This window comes from Talpa occidentalis, unplaced genomic scaffold (assembly GCF_014898055.3).
Source record: "Talpa occidentalis isolate TD23 unplaced genomic scaffold, MPIMG_talOcc4v2.1 talOcc4.10, whole genome shotgun sequence".
NCBI classification, from domain to species: domain Eukaryota; kingdom Metazoa; phylum Chordata; class Mammalia; order Eulipotyphla; family Talpidae; genus Talpa; species Talpa occidentalis.
In genome coordinates, this window is record NW_023600993.1 from 78983910 (window position 1) to 79007936 (window position 24027).

At 38.1% G+C, this 24027-nt stretch overlaps 1 protein-coding gene across 2 annotated transcripts in view; it reads left to right on the plus strand.

Moving 5' to 3' along the window:
- The window catches only part of PAK5 (p21 (RAC1) activated kinase 5), a 375558-nt gene that overhangs the window by 102005 nt on the left and 249526 nt on the right, over window positions 1-24027 (plus strand). Inside the window, exon 1 of one of the 2 annotated variants that reach the window (XM_037494775.2) lies at window positions 9868-10183. The exons of the other annotated variant lie outside the window; for it this stretch is intronic. The gene's annotated coding sequence lies outside the window, so the exon portion shown is untranslated. Of the gene's footprint in view, window positions 1-9867; window positions 10184-24027 lie in introns of those variants that run through there. 2 annotated transcript variants of the gene reach the window in all.

A 24027-nucleotide genomic window follows, 5' to 3' on the forward strand; every position in this document is an offset into this window, starting at 1 on the left:
TCCTGTTCCATTGATGTCTGTTTCATGTGCTGATACCAAAATGCTTTCATCAGTTTGTTTCTGGCCAGGGAAATGGCGGGAGGGGGTTGGGAAGGGGAGGACTTCTCTGGATATTTGGTAGAATCTCACAAAACTAGTGCGCCATTTGCCTTTCTCTGGCACTTGCATGGTTTGCTTCATATCCTCTCGGAAGTCCCTCTTTTCACCTTTATTTTTGATATGCTTGAGTTCCATTGTTTGACGGTTCTCAATACTGTTTTCTCAACCATATCTAAGCTTTCAAGTTATACCCACAATGGTAAGCTTTATGTGCTTGTTTGATGAACTGCTTTTCCCCAACGACTGGATCTCTGAGTCCTGGGTAGGTTCTAAGGCCCTTCAACCTCAATGCATTTATAAAGTCAAGATATGCATCTTCTACTGCAAACTTATTCTTTCTCTTTTATCCACTATCTCTAATGAAAAAGATAGTATTTTCCAGAATGTTTTCATCATCACAAACTGAAACTCTCTACCCATTAAACAATAACTCCCTTTCTCCTTCCCTCAAACCCCTGATAAGCAATATCCTACGTTCTGTCTCTATGAATTTGCCCTTTCTAGCTACCTCCTATAAGTGGAACCATGCAGTATTTTTCCCTTTCTATTTGGCTTACTTAATTTAGCACAAGATCTGCAAAGTTGATCCATATAGTAGCATGTATCAGAATTTCATGCCATTTTAGGGCCAAATAATATTCTATCACGAGTATATACCATATTATGTTTATCTTTTCATCTATCAAAGAACATCTATCATCTATCAAAGAACATTTGGTTTCTTGGTTTTTTGACTATTGTACATAGTGCTATAAATATTGTGGTAGATATATTTTTCCAAGTCCTTGCTTTTAATTATTTTGCACTAATACTCAGGAGGAGATCTGTGGGTATAGGATCCTCTGATAATGCTATGATTAATTATTTGAAAAACTGTCATACTTTTTTGAAAAACTGTCATAGTAGTTATCCTGTTTTGCATCTCCACCCACAGTGCACAAGAGTTCCAAACTCTTTATTCCCTTTCCAATACTTACTCTGTGTGTGTGTGTGTGTGTGTGTGTGTTTGCATGTACCTCCTTCCTACTGAATGTAAGTTAGAATCTCATTATTGTTTTGATTTACATTTCCCTGATTAGTGATAATGAACAGGTTTTCATGCGCCTACTGGTCATTCTCTCTATATCTTCTTTGGAGAAATGTTTTTTCAGGTCCTTTACATTATCCCTTATCAGAAATATACTTTGTAAATCTTATCTCATGCTTTGAGTTGCCTTTTCACTCTTTTGTGTGTGTGTGTGTGTGTGTGTGTGTGTCTGTTGTATATGGGTATCAAATTTTCTCAACATCCTTTGTTGTAAAGTCTGTTCTTTCCCCATTAAATGCTCTTGGCACTTTCATCAAAAATAATTTTGTGTGTGTGTGTGTGTGTGTGTGTGTGTGTCTGTTGTCTATGGGTATCAAATTTTCTCAACATCCTTTGTTGTAAAGTCTGTTCTTTCCCCATTAAATGCTCTTGGCACTTTCGTCAAAAATAATTTTACCATATTATTTCTGGGCTCTAGCCCATAATTCCATTATGCCAGTTCCACACTGCTTTAATTATGATAGCTTTACAGTATGTCTTAAAATCGGGAAGTGTGAGTCATACAGATTTTTTCTTTTTCAAAAATGTTTTAAATATTTGCAATCCCTTCAGACCCCATATGAATCTTGGGATAAGTATTTCTATTTCTGTAGAAATCTCATTGGGAATTTTCTAAGGATTGCATTGAATCACTTTGAATAGTTTGGCACCTTAAAAATATTTAGCCTTTCAATTAATTAACATGAAATGCCTGTCCATTTATATATGTCTACTTTAATTTCTTCAATAATATTTTGTAGTTTTCAGTGTATGAGTGTTTCACCTCCTTAGCTAAGTTAATTCCTAAGATTTTTATTCTTTTGATTCTATTGAAGTATGGAATTGTTTTCCTAATTTTCTTTTAGTATTGTTTATTGCCAATCAATGTGTATGTAAATATATATATGCAAATGACTTGTGTTTTTTGTATCTACAACTTTGCTGAATTCATTTATTAATTTCAAGGTTTTTTCCATCTGTGTATGGGATCTTTAGAGTGTTCTACAGGTAAGATCAAATTGTCTGCAAACAGATAATATTACTTCTTTCATACTAGTTTGGATTTTTTTTTTCTTTTTCTTATCTAATGACTCTCACTAGAATGTTCACTACTATGTAAAATAGAAGTAGTGAAAAAACATTCTCTTTTTTTTCCTGGTCTTTGAGGAAAAGCTTTCAGTCTTTCACCATTGAGTATGATGTTAGCTATGGAGTAATTCTAACCTACCTATGTTCCATTGTTCCAGAACCATTCTTTGAGAAAGCTATTCTTTGCCCATTTTATAACTTTTTCACTTTTGTCGACAATCATTGGTCATATTATGTGAGTCAATTTCTGTATTCTCTATTCTGCTCCATTGATCTATTTGTCTCTCCCTCTGAAAATACTATCTTGACTACTATAGCTGTAAAGTAAGACCTAATTATTTGGTTATTCTAGAGCTATTTCCATATAAAATTTAGAAATAATTAATTTTGTCCAAAAAATCTACTGGAATTTTTTAATAGGAATTTCACTAAACATGTAGATCAACTTGAGGAAAATTAATATCTTTTATACTGTCATCTAAGGCATGAACACAATCTCTTGTGTTTGTTTAATTTTTATCTTGTAATGTTCAGTATACAGATCCTATATAGGATTTAAGTATATACCTAAGTTTTTCATTATGTTTGGTGTAATTGTTAATAATTTTGTTTTGAATTTAATTTTCTGCATGAATACAGAATGCAATTGATTCTTATGTATAGATTATGTATCTTGCAAGTTTGCTTAACTTATTAGTTTTAGAGGTTATTTTTGTGGACTCCTTGACATTTTCTATGTAGACAACATGTCATCTGCAAATAGAAACAGCATTTACATCTTTTATTTACTTTACTTGTTCCTTTATAGTGACTAGAAGTTCTAGGATTATGTTCAGTAAGATTGGTGAGGACAGACACAGTAGTCTTATTCCACATCTTAGAGGAAAAGCATGCAGTCTTTCACCATTAAGTATAAAATCTGCTGGAATTTTTTGTAGATTTTTTTTTTACCAGGTTGAGGTAATTCCCCCCTCCATTCATAGTTACTGAGAATTTTATATCATGAATATGCATTATATTTTTCTTGCATAAATGATATGATCATATTATTTTTCTTTTTAAGTAATATGGTGAATTGTATTCATAGGGTTTTTTTGTTTGTTTTTTTTTTTTTTTGTGGGACCCTCGCCAGCAGATGGGGAACAAACCAGCGCTGCAAGGCTGTGCCACCGCTGTGCCACCAGGGGAGGCCCTGAATGTATGTTTTTTAATGTTAAAGACATTCCTATATTCCTGGGATAAATTGCCCTTGATCAACGTGTATATTTCTTTTCATGCATTGTAAGATTTGGCTTGGTAATTTTTTTTAAGGATTTTTGCACCTAAGTTCATAAGACATATTTGTCCATAATTTATTGGGTTTTTGATTTTTAGTATCAGGGTAATACTGTGTGTGTTTGATTTTAGTATCAGGGTAATACTTACTGGTCCTATATAATACGGTAGGAAGTGTCTTCTCCTGCTTTTTGGAATAGATTGTGTAAAAGTGATTAATATTTCTTCCCATGTTTGGTAGATTCCTTATTGGTGAGAGATTTTCATTCCTTTTTAATATTCTGTAATATTTTAATATGTCACCAAAAAGGAATTATATTTCAAGATTTATTTAAGAACAATTATTTTAAAAATACCTTATGCATTATTGAAAATGTTGACAATTCTGAAAAATATGGAGAAGAAAGTAAATAATCAGTCAACACTTTTTAATCAGAAATATCCCTGGGTTTATAATCCATAAATCTTCTTATAGAGAGATAAGGGTATAAGTCATAAGTAGGATGAGTTGGCAGATGTGTTTTCTAATATATGAATGGTACCACATATGCAACTTTAAACCTAAGTAATATTTAAACTTACTAAATTTAAATTAAAAGATAAAAGGAATAGAAACTAAAAATATTCCTGCAATATTTTCTAAATTTCCAAATTTTTTTCCATAAAAGATAAGTTTTAAAATATTCCCTTAAAGATACAAATAGATTGAAACAGAATGAAGAGTTTTTTTGTACTATATACCTCATTGTTAATAGTGAGGAAGAGATTGTACTTAAACATCCCCATAGCTTCCTTCTTTGTACATTAAGATTTCAGTACATCATACCAAAAAGTTTACATCAACAAGATTTATAATATTTATATTCCATTCAAAAGTTCTCTAATACATAGTTTTTACTATTAAATTTGTTTTTAGATATGATCATTATCACATTTGACCAGGGCTGAACAATTTTTTTTAATATATCTTAGGTGAAATTCATGATGGAGTAGAATTTTTTTTTTTAAAGATTTATTTATTTATTTATACAAGAACCGGGGTACAGGCCAGATGCCCAGAGGGTGAGAGGATTCACCAGAGACAGAGCAGGGAACAGAACAGGCAGACCAAATGAAATACACTGCTGAGGGGAGCAGCGGGCATGACAAGAGAGGTCTGCCGTGCCATGTGGGACCCTCGCCAGCCGGGATTGAACTGGCGTTGCAGAGGCTGCGGAGAGCTTCACAGCGTGGTGCTCAACTGCCTGCGCCATCAGGGGAGGCCCTGGAGTAGAATATTTTTAAAGGTTTGTGTCTGCTATATATTCTGATTTATTATATATTTTAGAACAACTGACTATTGCCTGGAAAACTTTAAAAACAGCATGACTAGGCAAAACAAAATTTTTTGGGTCACTTGTACTTTTCCTAAGAACATTTCCTCAGGCATTGTGTGCATATGTGAGGAAATCTAGATGTAGCCTGATTATCTTGTATGCAAATTGCCTTTTCTGTGTGGATGCAGCAAAGACTCTATGTCTTTGAAGTTCTGTAACTTCACCAAGTATATTTTAAAACTTTTTTCATTCCGTATATTTAAGACCCTTCAGGAAATAAGTTTCTCTTATAGCTTTGATTAATTGTTCTGTTTCATACAGTTTTTGTTTTACCAGCAAAGATTCTAAAAAAATGATATCCTAGTAAATGTGTAATAACCATCTCTCTGAAAACAAACAGAAAGCTGATTTGTAGTGTTTGTCCATCTCTGTGGTATAAATACTCCCACAATGACTGATTCCAAGCTGCCAATGCGATGTTCCTGAAAATGGAGTTAGGAAGAGGTATATTCCAATCAGATCTTGTCATTGGGTTGTAGTCCATCTAGAGCAGTATTGGTTATATGAATGTTGGATCTCCTTTGTTTACCTTCCATATAATTTTCCTATACTTGGTCTTATACTTTTTTTTGGTCCATTTATTACTGTATTCAAACTTATTTTTTATTCTTTTATCTTTCAAATAGTTTAATACTCCCATTTCCCCCTCCTATCAACTCTGCCAGTTTCCCTTTCATTTTGGTTATATTGACTCTTATTTAAATTTTGCATTTCTTTCTTTAAAAAAAAATTAGTTGGATCTTTACTTTCTTTAGAAGTAAAGGGAAATTTGTCTGAATTTTTATTTCTGGGGGTAATTTTTCTTCTGATGCATTTTTTCATATACCTCTTTTTATATTTCTGAAAAACATAGTTTCCATCCCCTGTTCTTCTTCACCCCAAATATCTATGGAAATGTTCTACTCTTTTATGGAATCTAGTTATTAAAGAGAGTAAGCTGGGATAGTCTGAACCGGATTCCAGGGTTGTCTTAAAGATACCTGTCAACCAGACTACTAAGTTCTCTACTCATGTACGTCTCTTGACACCGTTTGGTATGATTAAGGTTGGCTGAGATTAGTTGCTCATGAAATATTCACTAGTAGCTAGCTTTATTATATTGAAAAAACATACTTCTTGTTACTATTAGTTATTTTCCCTCCAAAATTATAAATTACAAATACAGATTGTACAGTAGATAAAATTATATCTGAAATGTCAGAGAATGCATACATGCCATCTCAAGGGGTCATGATCACATTTAAAAGTAAAGTATGTAACTAGTTACTTGGGTGTGTACTCCTGTTGCTTTCAAATTCAGGAGTTATCTATATGAAATCTGAAACTAGCCTCCATACATAGAGGACAATTAGAGATGAAATAAAAAGGCAGACCACTCCATATTGGTGGGTAGGAATTTTAATAAGCAAGGGAACTTATATAAATGACTGCAGGCACTATTTACTGTAGCAAAACTATGGAAACAATCTAAGTGCCTCAGAACACATGAGTGTGTTGAGAAGATATGACATCTATATGCAATGGAATACTACTCAGCAATCAAAAATATAAATTCTTGCCATTTGTGGTAACATGAATGGAACTTGAAGGGGCAATGTTAAGTAAATAAGTCAGAAAGAAGAGAATTACAAATATCAAATGGTGTCACTAATATGTGGAATATAAAGTAACCAAATTAATAGTTAGAGACAAACTGAAAAACTAATCCTTGATAGCTGATATACAACTGAAACACCGAGGGTGGGGCAGAGAGGAGAGATCAAAGAGGGAAGAAAGCACAATGGTCTACTGTGGTGGAAAATGGATGAGTTAGTGGTGGGTGCATTATGGTACTAATACCAGATGGGAGTACCCCAATATTACCTTAATTAAAAAAAATCAAATGAAAACAACATATAAATAGCTGCAAGACAAGAGGATTGCTGTACTTGCAGTAATCTGAGTCACATCCTCTTGATGATCTCCTCCAGCAACCCCCAATGCTAATTACATCTTATTTCCCAACTTTTAACTCTTTGAGCATTGGCAAAAGTCTATTACTTATATAAAAGTAAAGTTTTTGACCCCTATTTGACAAATCAATACAGTCCTACTTTGTGTATTCTAAAGTACTGCATTAAAAAAAATTGTGTGGTGAACAAAATAATGTATTTTGCATTGGCAAAAGTCTATTACTTATATAAAAGTAAAGTTTTTGACCCCTATTTGACAAATCAATACAGTCCTACTTTGTGTATTCTAAAGTACTGCATTAAAAAAAATTGTGTGGTGAACAAAATAATGTATTGCCTAGATGTCCCTAAGAGAAGGACTTGTTAACCCAACTGCAGGGATGGCTGTTGGTGGAAGACTTTTAGTTATTATCTCCTTCAGGGATTGCCTTAGCTTCAGAGAGCTGACTTTTTCAAGTTCATGCCCCTTCCAAGGCAGTTCACGCTCAGTGACTAATGTCAGGATGTAAAGGGCTGGACAATTCCAACCAACTTGGGACGACTCTGAAGCATCATCCTAGCTCCAGACCTCCCAACAAGGCTCCCAAGACTATCACTCGCCTGCATCATAATTCTTGACTTCCACTTCTGCCCACTTCTGGTTCTAGCGGCTCCTATCCACAGGTGTCGCTCCTTAATCAACACACTGCCTGTGAAACTCATAAGAAACAACATTATATAAAAAGAACCTCCTGGGACTTAATGCAATGCAGCATTTACAGAAATGGTATTATTATTCATTTAAAAAAGTTTACCTTGCATGCCTCCTAAGTGAATTTGAGGCAACTAACAATCATCAGAGTACTTAACCAGTAGAAACAAGCACACAAAACAAAACTTTTGTTTAATGGCAAGAATATTGTGATAAATTTCAGTATTTCAAGGCAAATTTTTAATGGAAACCAATCAATCACAAATAGAAAACAATACCTTTTGTAGGGTAAGGAAAAACATCAGGCTTTTGTGCCCTCCCGCCATCAGGCTAGATGATGGATCCTTGTGGTCCTGAATGCATGCCTGATGGCGGGCACCTGGAGTAGGGTGTGGGCATAGGTAGATGGGATTCACCTGGGCTTTTAAGACTGTGCTTTTAAGGGTGGTGTCACGGGGATGCCAGGAGAAGCGGATGAAGAAGCCGAGAAGTAGCAGAACGAACAGAGAAGCAGAGAGAACGCCAGAGAGCCTAGATAAAGTGAGGATTTGCTGGGGGCTGAGAGACCTGCCAGCCTCCCGGCCCCCCTGCCTGCCATATGCCTAGTAAACCCCAATAAAAACCTGCAAAACCACTGAGGACTCTGACTCCTCCTTTACTTGGTCTGCTGGATCCTAGAAAACCTGCACAGTGCCCGTTCCTGCCCCTTTACACTTTATAAAACATTTTCTGGTATTTGCATTTGTGCCACATACAAGAAAGGAAGATATAGAAACTATAAACTAGGGTGGAGTGGGAGTGGCTAGTTAAGACCATGTCTGTGACTTAGAGAACAGAGAGATGGATTTAGGGACTCTGTTTTCTTTAAATGGAACCACAGAGGGTATGCTATAACAGGACATATTTCTCCTTTTATACAGAGGAATATTGAGGGAAATAAGTAATCACCCATTTATTTTATGGTTCCTCTTTGGATATGGCAACTTCTATATTAAGGTTACTGAACAAATGGAAAACAAGCAAGAGGAGAGTTTAAGTATTGTACCATTAATTAGAAAACTTAGAGTTCTGAGTACCAATTACAAGTACCAATAGATTCAAATCCTTACTTTTAATCTATTTCATTAAAATTAAATATCACATGCACTACGTCAAGAGGGAGGGGTGGTTGAAGACAGACAAGGGTGTGGTTTCCAAGGTTAAAAACTCATGACTGGTCTTTTACACATCTCTATCTCATTGTGGTGTGGACAGTGAACAATCTTGACCATACTGGAGTCTTCTGGGGTTGGGACAATTGGGGGATTCAAGACAAACCGCAGATAATATTGCAAGCTTCAGCTCAATCATCAGAAACTCCTGTCATTTCTTGGTACATAAACAAATGCCTTTCACCCATCATAATCTGTCAGTTTTCTTAATGGAGCCCATTCTTACTATTATATGTGTAAAAATTGACCGTTCGATGCCCAGTTGAGTTACTGTCCCAGACAGGAAAAGCAGGAGACAACCGAGGCTGACTGGTACAGATTTGTTTAGAGACGCTCAGTGAGCAACTACTTTGCTAGCCAACTAGCAAATCAAGCCTGGAAAGGTGCAGAGCTTTCTTCCTTAGGCCTCAAATTCTAAGTCAGCAACCAGTTTGCCCCAAGTGCTCAGAGCCTAGCACAACAGAGAATCCTCCCCAGGGAAACACAATGCCAGAGGTACCTTCTCTCACAGCTACACCTTTTGCGGGCAAATGGAGGTGATGGTGGTGGTGGGGTGGGAGGGTTTCCTGTGGCAGCCAGAGGCGATTTCTGGCTGGCCCATTGAAGGATGACCACTGAATGGTTGCGGATAGGGTTGGAGGGGGCGCATTTTCTAGACCCTTGCTACTCAGCGTAGTTAAGGACCCGCGGCATTGGGAGCTGGTTTGCTGGGCAGAATCACCTGGTTGCGAGTTTGATTTGCAGGATCTCAGTCCCCAGGTGAGACCAATAGAATCCGAATCTGCATTTTAATTCATCCGCACGTGGAAGTTGGAGAAACGCGGGATCTAGGTGCTAGCACTGAGGTTAGAGGACGGATCTGCTTCTCAGTCCCGCGCCCTCCCCCTTAAGCCTTTCCTCTTGTGCCAAAACCAGCCCTGCATCGGTCCTGCACAAAATTTATCCAAACCTGGAGTTTGTGGGGAGGGGCGCGCAGGAGCTGCCAGGTCTGGGAGGGTCCTGGTAAGGTATGATTGGATTGGAGAAAGATCATTCTCCCCCTCCCAGGGCTCCGCGGAGTGCAGACACTCCCCCGACCCTCCCCCCACACCTCTCCACCCCCACCCCCGCAGCTGCTACCGCCTGCCTCCCGCCGGCTGCCGCGAAAACCCGGAGCAGCTGCGTGCGTTCATGGAAAGTCCTCCTAGGGGCGAAGCCGGGCAGCTGGGCATGCTCAGTAGCTGGGGGAGGCTTGGGTGGAGAGTAGAAAGCTTTGGCTCAGCCTCCCACCCCCTCCTCAGGCCCCCGCCCCCCTGGCCCCTACACAGCCCGTAGTAGTTGCCCGGCGTGCGCCCGGGGAGACCGGGAACATGGCGCTGTGAGCGATGTAGCCGCGGAGGAGAAGGGGGTGAGGCACCGCCGCTTCGCTGACAGCCAGCCACCAGGTAGGCTGGCGCGCCTGGCGGGGCTGCCAGGGTGGGTATCCTCCTGGGGAGGGGCGCCTGCGGGGATGCGCACGGCCGGGACCCCGGGCATCTTGCTCTGCCGGGCGAGGATGCGGAGCGGACATCTGTGACAGCGCGCAATTGTGTATCTCCTAGGAGATGCCAGGGGCTGGGGACCCGCTGGCCTGAGGGGAGCGATGGGGGTACCGCCTCCCAGCCCCTCCACACCCTCCGGCTTGGACTCTCTACAGGTCAAATAAAGGATAGTTCTTTCTGCTGGGTGGGAGGGCGTGGGGGGAACCCCTGAAATCAGCCTCGAGAGGAAGCTGGTCCCCGGACCACTAGCCAACCCAGCACCAGTTCTTTGTGTATACAGCTGCGCACACCCGGGGGGTGCCACGGCTCCTGCTTCTCCAGAGCAGTGTTGGACACCTTGCCAGGGCGAGATTCCTTGTGATTTTTGTTTCCTGGCAGGTGTGGACTGAAAGATGCTGTAGCTGAGCCTTTATGGGGCTGTTTTCCTTTGTTACTTGCCTTGGTGTGTGTGTGCATGGTGGGTTGTAATGGAGAGAGAACTTCTGCTCGTGGGCACGGGCACAGGTGCTGGCAGAGCGTGGAAGAGGATTTCCATTCCAAACTCTTGTCAAAATTGTGTGTGATGTCGGCCTCCTGGAAGGTAAACTTGAAAAGTCCAGAGATCACCAGTGCCCAGTTTGGAGGAGAAGATGAACACCCTTCTGGAACCTGTGTGTGTGTGTGTGTGTGTGTGTGTGTGTGTGTGTGATTTGGAGCTTTAGACATAGGATGGCACAAAGCCAAAGAAAAGTGTCATTGTTAATAGTTAATGACAGCTCCAAAGGCTGAATAACTTTTGGGGAAATCAGAAAACCTGGCATTCCACAGGGTTCTAGGAAAATAGCAGTCATGTCATAGGTTACTTCCAACACCTCTCAGCTCATCCTTTTCTCTGGTGGCATGCAGACTGTCTTACCTGAGTCCAGATGGATATGTGCTCTTTAGAAGCCCTTTCTACACTAGAACTGATGCAATTGACACCCATAATAGCTGTATTTGTGTATATGTTGTATTCTGCCACACAACTCTCTGAGTTAGGGAAGGAAGGTAAATTTAGAATATGCTTCTTATTTTTTGCTATGTAATTTAGAGATGGACATCTGTGACTATGAAGTTTGGAGACACTTCCCTCAGTACTTACTATTTATTTTTATGGTCTTAGGTGGCAAGAATGAGTCACTCTCTTCAAAGTGAAATAGGGAGTGCTTGAGGAAAATGCATTTAAATAAGTGAAAGTCCTAAAGTCCAACCTTATGATAATACCTTGACTTGGAATGCACATGTGCAGAGCAGAAGCACTGTTAATGGAAGCACTAGAAGTTGATGGCAAGTTCATTGATAGCGTTGGTCCTAGAGTAAAGTTTGTGTTTCTCTGCTAATGGATGTAGATTGATTGTACTAGGTTCCCATGACCTTTTATTTGGCTAAAATTTTGAGTTAATTGCAGGCATTGAAAGCTGTTTGGCGATTTTTGCCCTGGCCTTCATTCTGTCAGAGCTGCTAAAACACAGCAGGTGTGAGAGGCAGGTGGTCTAGGGTGTGGTATTATCTTGGTGATGAGATACTGAGTTTGAACTGACTCTTCCATCTTTAGATTTGTGGACTTGGGTTAGCTGTTCACTTTCTCAAACCTGTTTCCTCATCCATAGAACAAGTTTAGGAATAGTAAGACCTACCTTAATGGATAGGTGTGTGAATCACCTATAAACCACCAGAAAATGGTGGTGACCATTTCAAGAAGGGAAATGGATGTTTATTGAGCTCATACAATATACTCTATGGTTTATTAGGTTCAACCATGATCTTTGCAAGCTTCTCAATCATATTAGTTTCATAGGACTGCCATTACAAATTTCCCAAAGTTAAATTGATTTAAAACTAAGTATCTATTCTGTCACAATTCTAGAGGCTAGAAGTCTTTCACAAGGTGTTGATAATTTCTTGCTTTCTTCAAAGTCTTTAGAGATGGATCCTTGCTTTCCTCTTCTAGTTTTTGGTAGTCCCAATGTTCCTTGACTTGTGACTGCGTAACTCCAATCTCTGCCTCCACCTCCCTGAGGGCCATCTTTGTGTTGAGTTCTGCTTTCTTATAAGGACACCATTCCTGTTGGATATAGGGCCCACCCTAATAGTAGGACTACATCTTAATTTGTTTTTTTGAAGATTTATTTATTTATGCATACAAGAACTGAGGTAAGGCCATAGGTGTGGGAGGTGAGAGGATTCACTAGAGACAGAGTGGAGAAGCAGAACAGGCAGACTGTCTGAAATACACTGCTGAGGGGAGCAGTAGGCAAGTCAGGAGAGGTCTGCTGCGCTATGTGGGTAGCTCCCTGGCCAGAGATCGAACTTATGCTGCTGTGGCTGTGAATAGCTTCATAGGTTGAGTCTTAACCCCTTGTGCCACCAGGGAGGCCCTATATCTTAATTTAATTACATCTGCTAAGACTATTTTAAATGAGATCACATTTCAGGTTCCAGATGGCATGGCTAAAATATTAAGCACATGAGCAGAAGATAAAGAAAGAGTAGTATGGGTTCCAGAAAGACTTAAAAGGCTATTGAATACAGCTAACCTGTTTGAGGTTTTAGATACCCAGCCGTGGTATAGAGAGCAGCATTCAAATGTTACTTATGCACATATCACTTATTTGGGACCCAGACAATCTAGGACCTAAGTTTGTTCAGGCGACCCAAACATATCTATTCCACATATTTTAGCAGCCTCAGGGCTAACACAAGGCAGCATAAAACAGACAGAAAACCAAATTAAGTAACAGAAATGACAATAGCAACAAAATAATCTCTTAAGGTTCCTGGTTGTTCTATCTTTGTAAGTGGTACATTGTTCTTGGAGTTGTTTTAACCAGAAACTCAATAATTTTCTTTGTTACCTGGCCCTCCACATTCAAAATCATTATGCAGTCATAAAACTTATCTTCAACATATCTCTAAATATATCTTGATAGATACTTCTTTCCACCCCACTCCATCCCACACTTAATCATCTCACCTGGACCACTAGTGTAACTTTCTAACAAGACCTCTGATTCCTTCCTTGGCCCCTCCAGTCCTTCATACAGAATAGATGCAATCATGTATTAATGCACCTGAACAGATTCTAGAGACTCCCAGAGCCTTGGGATCTTGGACATCTTTTTCTCTTGCTGCAATCACACTGACTGCCTGTTTCTTGAACATCCCTCTAGACTTTGCCTGTCTAAGCTATACTCGTCCTTAACTTCCTTTCCCACCAACTCAAATCTCTCAATACCTTACTTTTTTTCATAGCATTGATCTCAATTTAAAATTTCCTATTTCTTTGGCTATAATAACTGTAATATAAGATTATAATATATAATAGTATAATATCTATAATGTCTATAAAACTCTGGGGGCCATTTATTTTGTGCTTTGCTTGTGCTTTGCTTTTTTGATGCTCAAAAAATTTGGTGAATGAGTGAAGGATTGACTACTCTGCCCCTTACCATTTTTCTATGCTAATTCAAAGATCTGATGTTTAAGAAACTTTTAAAAACAAATTTGTATAAAAATGACAGTTTAGAACTTCATTATAACTTCAAAAGAGGAATATTCTTGGTTTTAACAAATGCATCTTTGAAGGATTGGTTTTAAGTGAGTAAAAATTTGAGTCAATATTTTCTAGCAACTAAGAGTTTGGAAAAACACATCAATCAACATTTCACAAATATTTATTAGGCATTTATATTTGCCATGTTAGGCCCTAGGAAGACAATGGTAACCCAGACTTAACCTTCCATAGATTGATAATAATAAACAATCATATGTAATAACGATTGAGTTTATGTTATATGCCAGGTTCTTTTCAGTCTATACCCATACTGGTTACCCATACTGTACCCATACTGGTTACTTCTCTTTCCCCATAATCCAGATCCCAAGTCAGATGTATGACAAATATTTGATGAATTAGTAATTAGTAGATAATACTATTATCCTAATCTTTTAAATAGGGAAATGTGTTTATCTGGGGGGAAAGGGAATCTGCTTGTATGTAGAAAAGGATGAAGTTGTTTTCTGAATATATCTAGGTGGGCACTGTTCTATTTTAGAAACCCTTCTGACTATTGTCTTTTGGGTGAAAAGACACAAATTGCTCTTTATATGAGAACAAGTTCTGGTGTGTTTCTTTGTCTTCCACACTTGTCAAAATTCTTAATCACTAGCTGAATTGTTTTATTCTGTTTAATCCAAGTGAGAAGTGACTTAATGTCTCTCTCATTCAGAGCTGTTTTTTGGTAGTTTTGAATAGTAAGTTTGAGTACCTGAGGGAAATAAATGTGATTTAACACAGGAAACAGGTTACATTTTGGATGGCCTCAACTTCATGTCATCTTATTATTCTCATACAACTTGTATTCTCATACAAGGTTTCATCAATAAATAATGCAATATATAATGCATATGCTTAAGTATAACTTTTCCACCTAAGTAAACGAAAATTAGACATGGTGTCTTGATTTTCCTTTAAAGTGACAGATACACAGTTAAGTCAACTAAAACCTAAAGTAACTAATAAGAGCTCAGAAATCTGGTTGATTATAAAATACATATTAAGAAACCAGAGACCATCCCAAATGCCAATATTTACCAGCAAAAAGGCAATAAAAAATGATTCTATTCATGAATCCACAAAAAAATAAATAAATTAGGAAAATGATACATATACACACATGTATATAAAATACTTAGGAGTAATAACTATCTAAGGACTTATATAGAAAACTGTAAAATTTCACACACATGAAAGTAGTAATGAAAATATAACCTGATTTTTGAGGAGAAAGATGGATATTATGAAATTATTATTTCTCCCCAGATCAATTATATAGTTTTATTGTGTTGGGGTTGGGAGAACTTGACAAAATGATTCTATCATCCATCTGGAAGAATAACAGTATGACAGTAGTCAAGAAAATTTTGTAAAAGAATATGTATGGAGTGGGTGTGGGTTACCCTTTAGAAATAAAAATCTGATGATTGAACTACAATCATTATAGCAGTGTAGTTAGTGCTGGTGGGCTGTCAGCTCAATGCAGTAGAATATTCTGGAGACACACTTAGCTAGTTTTGGGAAATAGATATATGGTGGGGAAGGCTTTTTGAAGTAGGTATTTGACAAAAGTGTCAAGGAAATTAGCTAACTATGTAAAAAACATTCAACTAAGAACTCCTAGTTATATGTCTTAATAAATGCCAAATAAATTGGGAAGTTTGTCAGGAGAGAAACAAAAACTAGAATATTTAATTTTAGGGGGAGGGATATTTTATTATAAAATTAATGGGAAAAAAATCCACAAAGCAAAAGATTGATTGGAATATATTTTAAACTTTGTGCAAAAAATATTTTAAATCAGAAAATAATTATGGAGAAAAATAACTGGTACCTAGCATGACAGAATAGTATAATAATTGCCCAGAACTCTTGCATGTCATTAAGTAGACAAATAACAGCCCCATAGAACTTTTCAAATGTCTGAATAAATAATTCAATAGGAAGAAGTAAGGCCAACACAAGTATTTAGTAGTCTTACTATTAATCACAAAAATGCAAATTAAAACAGATATGTCATGTTTCATGTCTTAAATAAACAAAATGATATTGACAAAATAGTACTCAGTGCTGGCAAGGATTCTGTGGGAAGGCATTCTCACACACTGTGGGAGGGAGGGTTTTATGATGCAGTCTTCTTGGACAGTTTGAAAATATTTGTCAGAAGCTTTTAAAAGTTCAAATTATCTGACACAACTATTTAGCTTTTTATTTTTAGTCTTTGTGGAGGATGTAGATGCAGGCAAAAATTTATATACTGGATTTTTTATTATACTCTACAATAATAAAAAATTGAAAATAAATTACATAGCTAAAAAATGGGAGCTAATTAAAGACATTTTAAAGTTCCAAAAGTTCCTATTAAATAGGTATTAAGTTGGTTTTTTTAAGGTTATGCAAGACATGGCATAGTTCATAATTTTAAGTGGAAATAACAAATGCCCTACCGCATAGCCATGCTAATGTATTGTGACACGGAAATCATATAGGTGCATAAAAAACTAGAACAAAGACCAAAATGTTAGGCAATCTGTGGGTGATAGACAACTAGATGGCTTTTCTTTTATACCTTTCTGAATTTTTCAAAACCCAGTCAGTGATAACATTGTTTTATGAAACTAAAGCCTACCACCAGCACTATTTCACAAATAAAGGTGTAGATACACATTCGAGTCTAATTATTCATTTATGTAACAAGCATTCATTGATTAGCATATGTCAGGGACTCTGCCAAGTGTATCAGCAGTGACTCTTTGTATGCAAATGAAAGCAACTGTTTAACTTGAGCAGAAAGAATTTGGTAGGCACAAGGCTAGGCTTCTTTTGTTCTGAATTTGCTTACATTTAGCAAGTCCTGTAGTCTTCTTTGAGTTCAGACCACCATCATTTCTAGGCTCTTTGTTCAAATAATTTCCTTCATCAGGTTGCTAAAAGAATGGACAAGAATTTTGGTGGAGGAACCAATCACCAACAAAAGCAGGCTGAACAGCAGACCAGGACCTAACCAGCGGCAGGGTGTAGATATCCGTTACTAGAGAAACAGACATCACCTGAGGCCAGCCTGCTCAGGGTAGGGCCACAGGCTGCTGGCTGTTAGGCTTAGGGTACATCCCCTACCCAGGCCATTTGGCATCAGGGGAGGGAAAACACCTTGATCAACAGGCCAAAACCAAAAAAAAAAAAAAAAAAAAGAATACAAATACCCCAGGACTTGGAAACCAACAGGGTTGAATAGCCACTATTCTGCCCTCCTATAGGGCACCTTTACCGAGATGTAGAATCACAACAGAAAGATGATACAAGGTACGTGATGTGTGCCCCACAAAGGAGATGCCATTTTCTCCTGAGATAGCAGTGGCATGCCCTAAAGAGTGACTTTTCACACGTGATCTTCATGTATGGGCAGGTTTTTTGGAGGAGTTATCATTCTCAGGTGAGACATGAGTCAGTAAAAAGATTATCTACCCCTCCCCCCAAAATCAGTTAGCAGAAGTAAGAAGTATAGTTTGGAAATAAATCAGGCACCAACACAAGTCTAGGCTTCTTTCATTCTGAGCTTTCATACATTTAGCAAGTCCTGTAATCTTGCTTGAGTTCAATCCGCCTTCGGTTCTAGGCTCATCGTTCGAATAACTTTTGGTGCATAAAAAAAACAGTCATTCTTAGGTCAGTTTCTATTCTTCCTACAATTCTCATCATAGATAGGTAATGTTTTTACCTAGCCAGGTAATTTAATGCTCAGGTTCACAATGTGTTTATAAGTGTTGATAAACTTTCCCCTGAGGAAAGAAGACTTGCAAATGGAAGAGAAAGATAATTATTCTTCAATTGCTCTGAAACCAGCACAGAGAAAATAATGACAGAGGGCTCCTTCCTTGGACAGGGAATGTTCAAGAACTCCTCTGTCCTCCAGGCTCTGCTTCTGCACCAATCAAAAAGTGCATGTGCCACTTTAGCCCCCTTCCATGCCCTGCTCTGCAAACCTAGGACCTTAGACTTCCCTATTCACAAGGCTGCTGGACTCAAGTGGCCTTGAAGGTTGGGAAGTGTGGCTGGAACTTGGACCTGTAGTCCACATATCTATGTAGGTGCTGGGTGGAACAGTGGCTGCTTCTCCTTATTTTGCTATGATCTGGAATTCAAGTATTCTCAATTTAAACCTAGCTTTAAGGTTGTTATGAAGGTGTATTCTCAAACTAGCAGCATAGGCTTCATTCAACATTTTTAGCTGGATTTATAATATTTAAATATACAGATATATAATCATTTGCACTCCATCTGTGCTATTACTCTCTCCAATGTTAGGGTTAGTTCTGGTGAGATAACTATTTTAGGAAGGTAACACTCACCTGTTCCCATACCCATCACCCACTCTCCCCTCCCCCCACACCATTAGCTTCTTCTGGGATAGCAATGTGGATTATTTAAAAAGTAGATTGCACTCTCTACTATGATTATAGCTAACATTGAACTAGATGTGCTAAATCCTTATCCAGGTGTTTTATGTGTATGCATTAGTTAATCTTCATAAAAGCACTATAAAATTGGTCACTCATGGCAAAATATCATGCTCTTAGGAGTCACACTGCCTTCAGGGTCCATAAGCATTGTGGTGATTGGCAACTCAAAGGATAAGAGAAGTTTGTTTCAAGTCCTTGAACCTTCAATAATTAAAAAAAAAAAATCACTGGATTAATCAAGAGTGTCCAGTACTTACATATCCTTTCATTCATCATTTCTGTTCATGAAAATTTCCTCATGAAAGAGGAAAGTAAATGCATTGACTGCCTTGGTGTCTTCAGTAGTGTGAGTCGTTGAATGATCCACACCAAAGCTCAGTATTGGGTTGCTTGTATAAGAATCAAATTTAACCTACATTTAATACAGGTATCAGTTATGGGATTTATTTTGTTAATTTTCAAGGGAATTGACAATGAGTAGTGCCTCTGCTTTTTCTATAAAATGCTGGTTCATATCCCTGTACCTCCACTATAGCTTGTCCATATGTATCAAGAAGATGTAATACAAAGGTATTGTTCCCATCACTCTTGTAATAACAAATTAAGGGAGAGGAGTGAGAGGGAAAGTCAGGGAGAAGAGGAGAGACCTCATTCCTTCATTCCCAAATATAAGATCTGTAACAGAGTCAACAGTTGCTAACTAAATTTCAAATTCAGGGTTGATACGCTATATCAGAAACTAGTTATTTTCTCAATGGAACTTGATCTTTTTGCTTCTAAGGATGGTCATTTGAGTCATGCAAATGAATGTTTCTGTTAGGCTAATTTTTAGCTAATTGTTTTTAACTTTCAATTGAGTTGCCCCCCTTGGTGTAGTTTAGCTCCATTGCAACTTACTGACTCAGGAAAAGAAATTCCCAAAAGGAAAGTCCAGAAAACTTTATTTATTTAGAAGAAAAATTCTTCCAAAGTCAGGACAGTTGCTACCTGGTATAATTTAACCTTTAAAAATTCAAACACTAGGGCCTCCCTGGTGGTACAGTAGGTTGAGCACAGCTCTATGAAGCGGTCCACAGCCTCTGCAGCGCGGGTTTGATTCTCGGCCAGCCAGGGAGATTCCCACATGGCGAGGCAGACCTCTCCTGTCTCCCCTGCTGCTCCCCTCAGCAGTGTCTTTGGTCCATCTGCCTGTTCTGCTCCCTGCTCTCTCTGGTGAGTTCTGTCACTCTTCCACGCCTCTGACCAGTACCCCTGTTCTTGTATAAATAAATAAATCTTAAAAAAAAAAAAGTCTCCAAAAAAAAAAATTTAAACACTAATGGCAGAGGAAGGGCTAAAGAAAAAAACTATTGCAGAAACTGAATGTAGAGTTTTCTTCATTTGGGTAGTTTCCAGAACAATGTTGCCTAGGTTTTAGAGACATGAAAACAAAAGAAAATTTCCAATATCTGAATAATAGCTACTTACCACTTGAGTTAAATAGTTTGTTTTATCATTTAAAAGAATTTTTAAGACAATAACTACCTCCGTGCTATGTCCTATCTTATACTACTCCAGGGAGACTTCACTCCTCTCCCCCTCACGCCAAAGTAGATCCTCATCTCATCAAAGCTTCCTTACATACGCCTCCCTCACTGTGTGCACTCAACTGGACCTGTTTCAATCTCCTGTTTGCTCACTTTGTCTACATTTCTACCTCAAAATGAACATCTAATTGTTACCTCTTCATTGAAAGCTTCCTATCAGCCACCATTCCTTTTCCCTCTTCCAAAATTCCCCCATGTGCTTCTGGGTTACACCTTTCAGTGTTTTCTTTTTTTAAAAAAATATTTGTGCATATAAGAACTGGGATACAGACCAGAGGTGCAGGGGTGAGATGATTCACCAGAGACAAAGTGGGGAGCAGAACAGGCAGATTGACCAATATACACTGCTGAGAGGAGCAGCGGGTGAGGCAGGAGAGGTCTGCTGCACCATGTGGGTAGCTCCTGGGCTGGCTGGGAATCAAACCGGTGCTGCAGTGGCTGCAGATAGCTTCATAGTCTGAGATTTATCCTCTTATGCCACCAGGGAGACCCCCTCTCAGTGTTTTAGATGTTGTCTTACTTGCCTCTCTTGTATCTGGCTGACAACTCTTCTAAAGTAGGTATCTTGTCTCTTTGTCTCTCCAGCACTTAGCTTTGTATGTACACATATCAGATCTTTCATAAACATGTTATGAATGGATGTTACTTTTGTTAAAAAATGAGTCCAAACACAAATGGGTAATGTCATGATTTAAAAATCTGGAATGGAACATAGCAATGATGTAATCCATTTCCTTAAAAAAACTTGCACTCTAATATTAATTTTTTGCCTTCTGTAAATGAAAAACATGTGGAGGGTAAGATTAATACTCTGTTACTGGTTAGAGACAAAAATTCTGTATTGGATATGGATATAAATTAGACATTCTAAATGCACTGGAGACAGAAAGTAATGAAGCAAACCATAAGCTAAGAGCCAGCTTTCTAACAACAGAGTAAATAAAATGAGATTATTGAAAAATATTTAGAATAATTACTTGATTACTAGACACAACTTATACCTACTGCTCTGTTTTCCACACCTGATAGGAATATGCTTGGTTGGTAATATGACCCTTGCTTGAACATCTATTGATTTTTACACCGAAAGTTGGTGTTACTCACTTCTGCCCAAGTCTTGACACTGTTTGTTTCCATAGTAACAAATGCACTATAAAATGAGGAAAGAACGGGAATGTTTGAGAGGGAAATGTATCAAAATAAGTGGTCCAAGCAAGGGGTTCCTCAGTTTGGGACCCAAGGTCCTTTTAGTCTTCTGGTCACATAAATGGTGGCAGGCATCTAGGGTGATTCCTGGAAGGGATTTTAAAGACATATGGGCACACTCTCTGAGTTAACTTTAGCTTGGACTCCTGCAGGGCATATCTGCCTTGGCATATTATCAGCCGACAATGTTGAAAGAAACCACCTAGCTTCCACTAACTGCTAGGAATCAGGGAACAACTCCTGTAGATATTAGCTATCTGTGAAATATAGTTGAGCTGTCCTTTAAAACTGGAAGATATAAGAGAACACTATGAATTGTTAGGTACTAAACATTTGACAATACTGTTTGAGAACAGAGCTTCCAAACTTCTTTCCTAGATGTGTTCAATTTGGTACATATAGTATGAAATTTCCCCTAAAAATACAGATTTTTGCATTTAAAAATTATTGTATATACACCAATACATAATTTGGCAAGACTGTATTTTCTCGTGGCAAGTATCCAGGGTGGCTTAGGAACTGCCTCCACCAGTCTTTATTTTGCCACAGGCCCTATCACTCCCTACTATGCCACATTAGGACATTTTACTTCTTTATGTTACCCTCTTGTCCTTGAAGCCTTTTGAATTTGTCATCTTCAGGTTACAGGTCAGGACTGTGCTATGTTTTTAGATCATTTTATAGTTACATATTGTCCATTTGTAATATCACTACCAGAAAATAGGGGGCAATTTATTAATTATAAAGCAAATGACATTTTAGAAATATACATTTTTTAAAAAATTATATCTTGGGAGAAAAAATCCATGTTGCTATAAAGTTGATTTAAAAAGATAGAGTTTGGTAATATTTACATAATTAGGCTTCAAAACTAACTTTTTCATTATTTCTTCAGCATTGGATGATTATAAAAATTTCTTCTTGTGTTTCATTTGAATGAAATGAAAATAGAAAAGGATTATGGTCTTGAGTTTGCTGGAAGTAAGGGCTATCAAAACTCTAAAGGATGCTATCATATTTCATAGGATATTATCATCTGGAAAATATAAAACATTCAGAATGCAAATATGTCTACAGAAGTGAAGTAGAACCTTACAAATGATATGCATTGTATAGAATTGCTGGAAAAATCTCAAAATCAATATTGGAATCACCCAGGGAAACTGAGAATAATGACATCACGGTGCCTTACTAAAAAGTAATGAAAAACAAATGAGATAGAAAATTCCAGAGTTGTCCCTGTAGTTTTTATTTGCCTGAGCTAGATGAGTAAAAGAAGACTTTAGCAAGTGGTTTCCCATTTCTTTTTAGACCTTAATTTTATTTTAAATACAACCTCACCCACTGAACGTATTTTTTCTCCTCTTCATAAACCAACATATGCAATGTTGATGTCATTGTAAAACAGCAAAACCTTTGGTCCTAAGTTAATCATTTGACTGGTAGGATTAAAATATTTGGATCCATCAGGGTGGTGTCTGCTCACTCCTGCTTTGTGTGTAGACTAGATGAATAAGAAAAAAATAGACATTTATTCATTCAGTAGACATGAACAGTAGTTATTTTTATATAGGGTGGCACTTTTAAAAACAGGTCGTACAAGAAAATGTTTCCTATGTAAGGAGAGACAGACAGTAAATAAGTGTATATATGTGATATATGAATATATATATGTGTGTATAGAATATCAAGGTGATCTGTGCTTTGGAAAAAAGAATGGGATGTGGATCGAAAGTGATGGATTGGGCTTCCCTGGTGGCACAAGGGGTTTAGCACAGCACTAAGAAGCTATCTGCAGCATGAGATAGAGCCCCGGGAGCTACCCACATGGCTCAGCAGACCTCTCCTGTCTTGCCTGCTGCTTCCCTCAGCAGGCTATTTACAGTCAGTCTGCCTGTTCTGTTCCCCACTCTTTTTGGTGAATACTCTTGTTCCCCCACCCCCGCACCTCTGGCCTATACCCCAGCTCTCATATGCATAAATAAATAAATATTTAATACCCTACCCCCAAAAAAAAGCCCAAAGAAGTGCTGGGTTGGTGGCAGCAAAGGGTACAATTTTAAATAGGGTGCTCATGAAAAATGATGTAAAAATATATAAAATAAAAATAGAGTGGTCAGTCTAGGTTTACATGAAAAGGTGACGTTGAAGGAAGGTGACCCATGTAGATAAATATGAAATATATGATCACCCATGTAGATCATCATGGACAGAGAAGGTAGTGCAAAGACTCCAAGACAGAATGCCTGACTCTTGAGGAAGTGCAAGGAGAACAAAATGAAAGAGGGAGTGAGGAGAAGGAAATGAGATGAGGGAGGGAAGGTGTCAGAGCTGTTAGGACTTTAGAGGCAAGTGAAATATCTCTGGGGAGTGGAGTACCTGACATATTTTATAGGTGTCACTTTGTTTTTTCTCTTGGGAGACAGGGGAAGTATGAAAGGAGGAGGAATTTATCAGGGGGCTAGTGTAATAATTCAAGCGTAAAAGATGATATTAATTTGACTTTGTAGCAGTGAAAGTGATGAGTTCACCCAGTTTTCATATATTTTGAAGACAGTGTTTCCTCAGAACTGGATTTGGGTATGGAGAGAGAAGAGTCAAGGATGATGCCAAGGTTCTTGACCAGAGCAATTGGAAGAGTGGAATTGCCTTCAGCTAAAACAAGGAAAACTGGGGAAGAAGTAAGTTTCTGGAGAAAATATCAGGAGTTTCATTTTGGACATTAGACATCCCAGGGGATGTCTACTTTTGGTAGAAATGTTGAGTAGCTTGTAGGACAAGTGAGTCTGGAGTTCAGGAGGAAATTCTGGGATGGAGGTATAAATGTGGAACTCAGAATGTAGGTGTAGTTAGAGCTTGCAGACTTGATGATGTCAGCAAAGCATTGCATTGAGATATAGAAGGATTCCAAGGACTGAATGC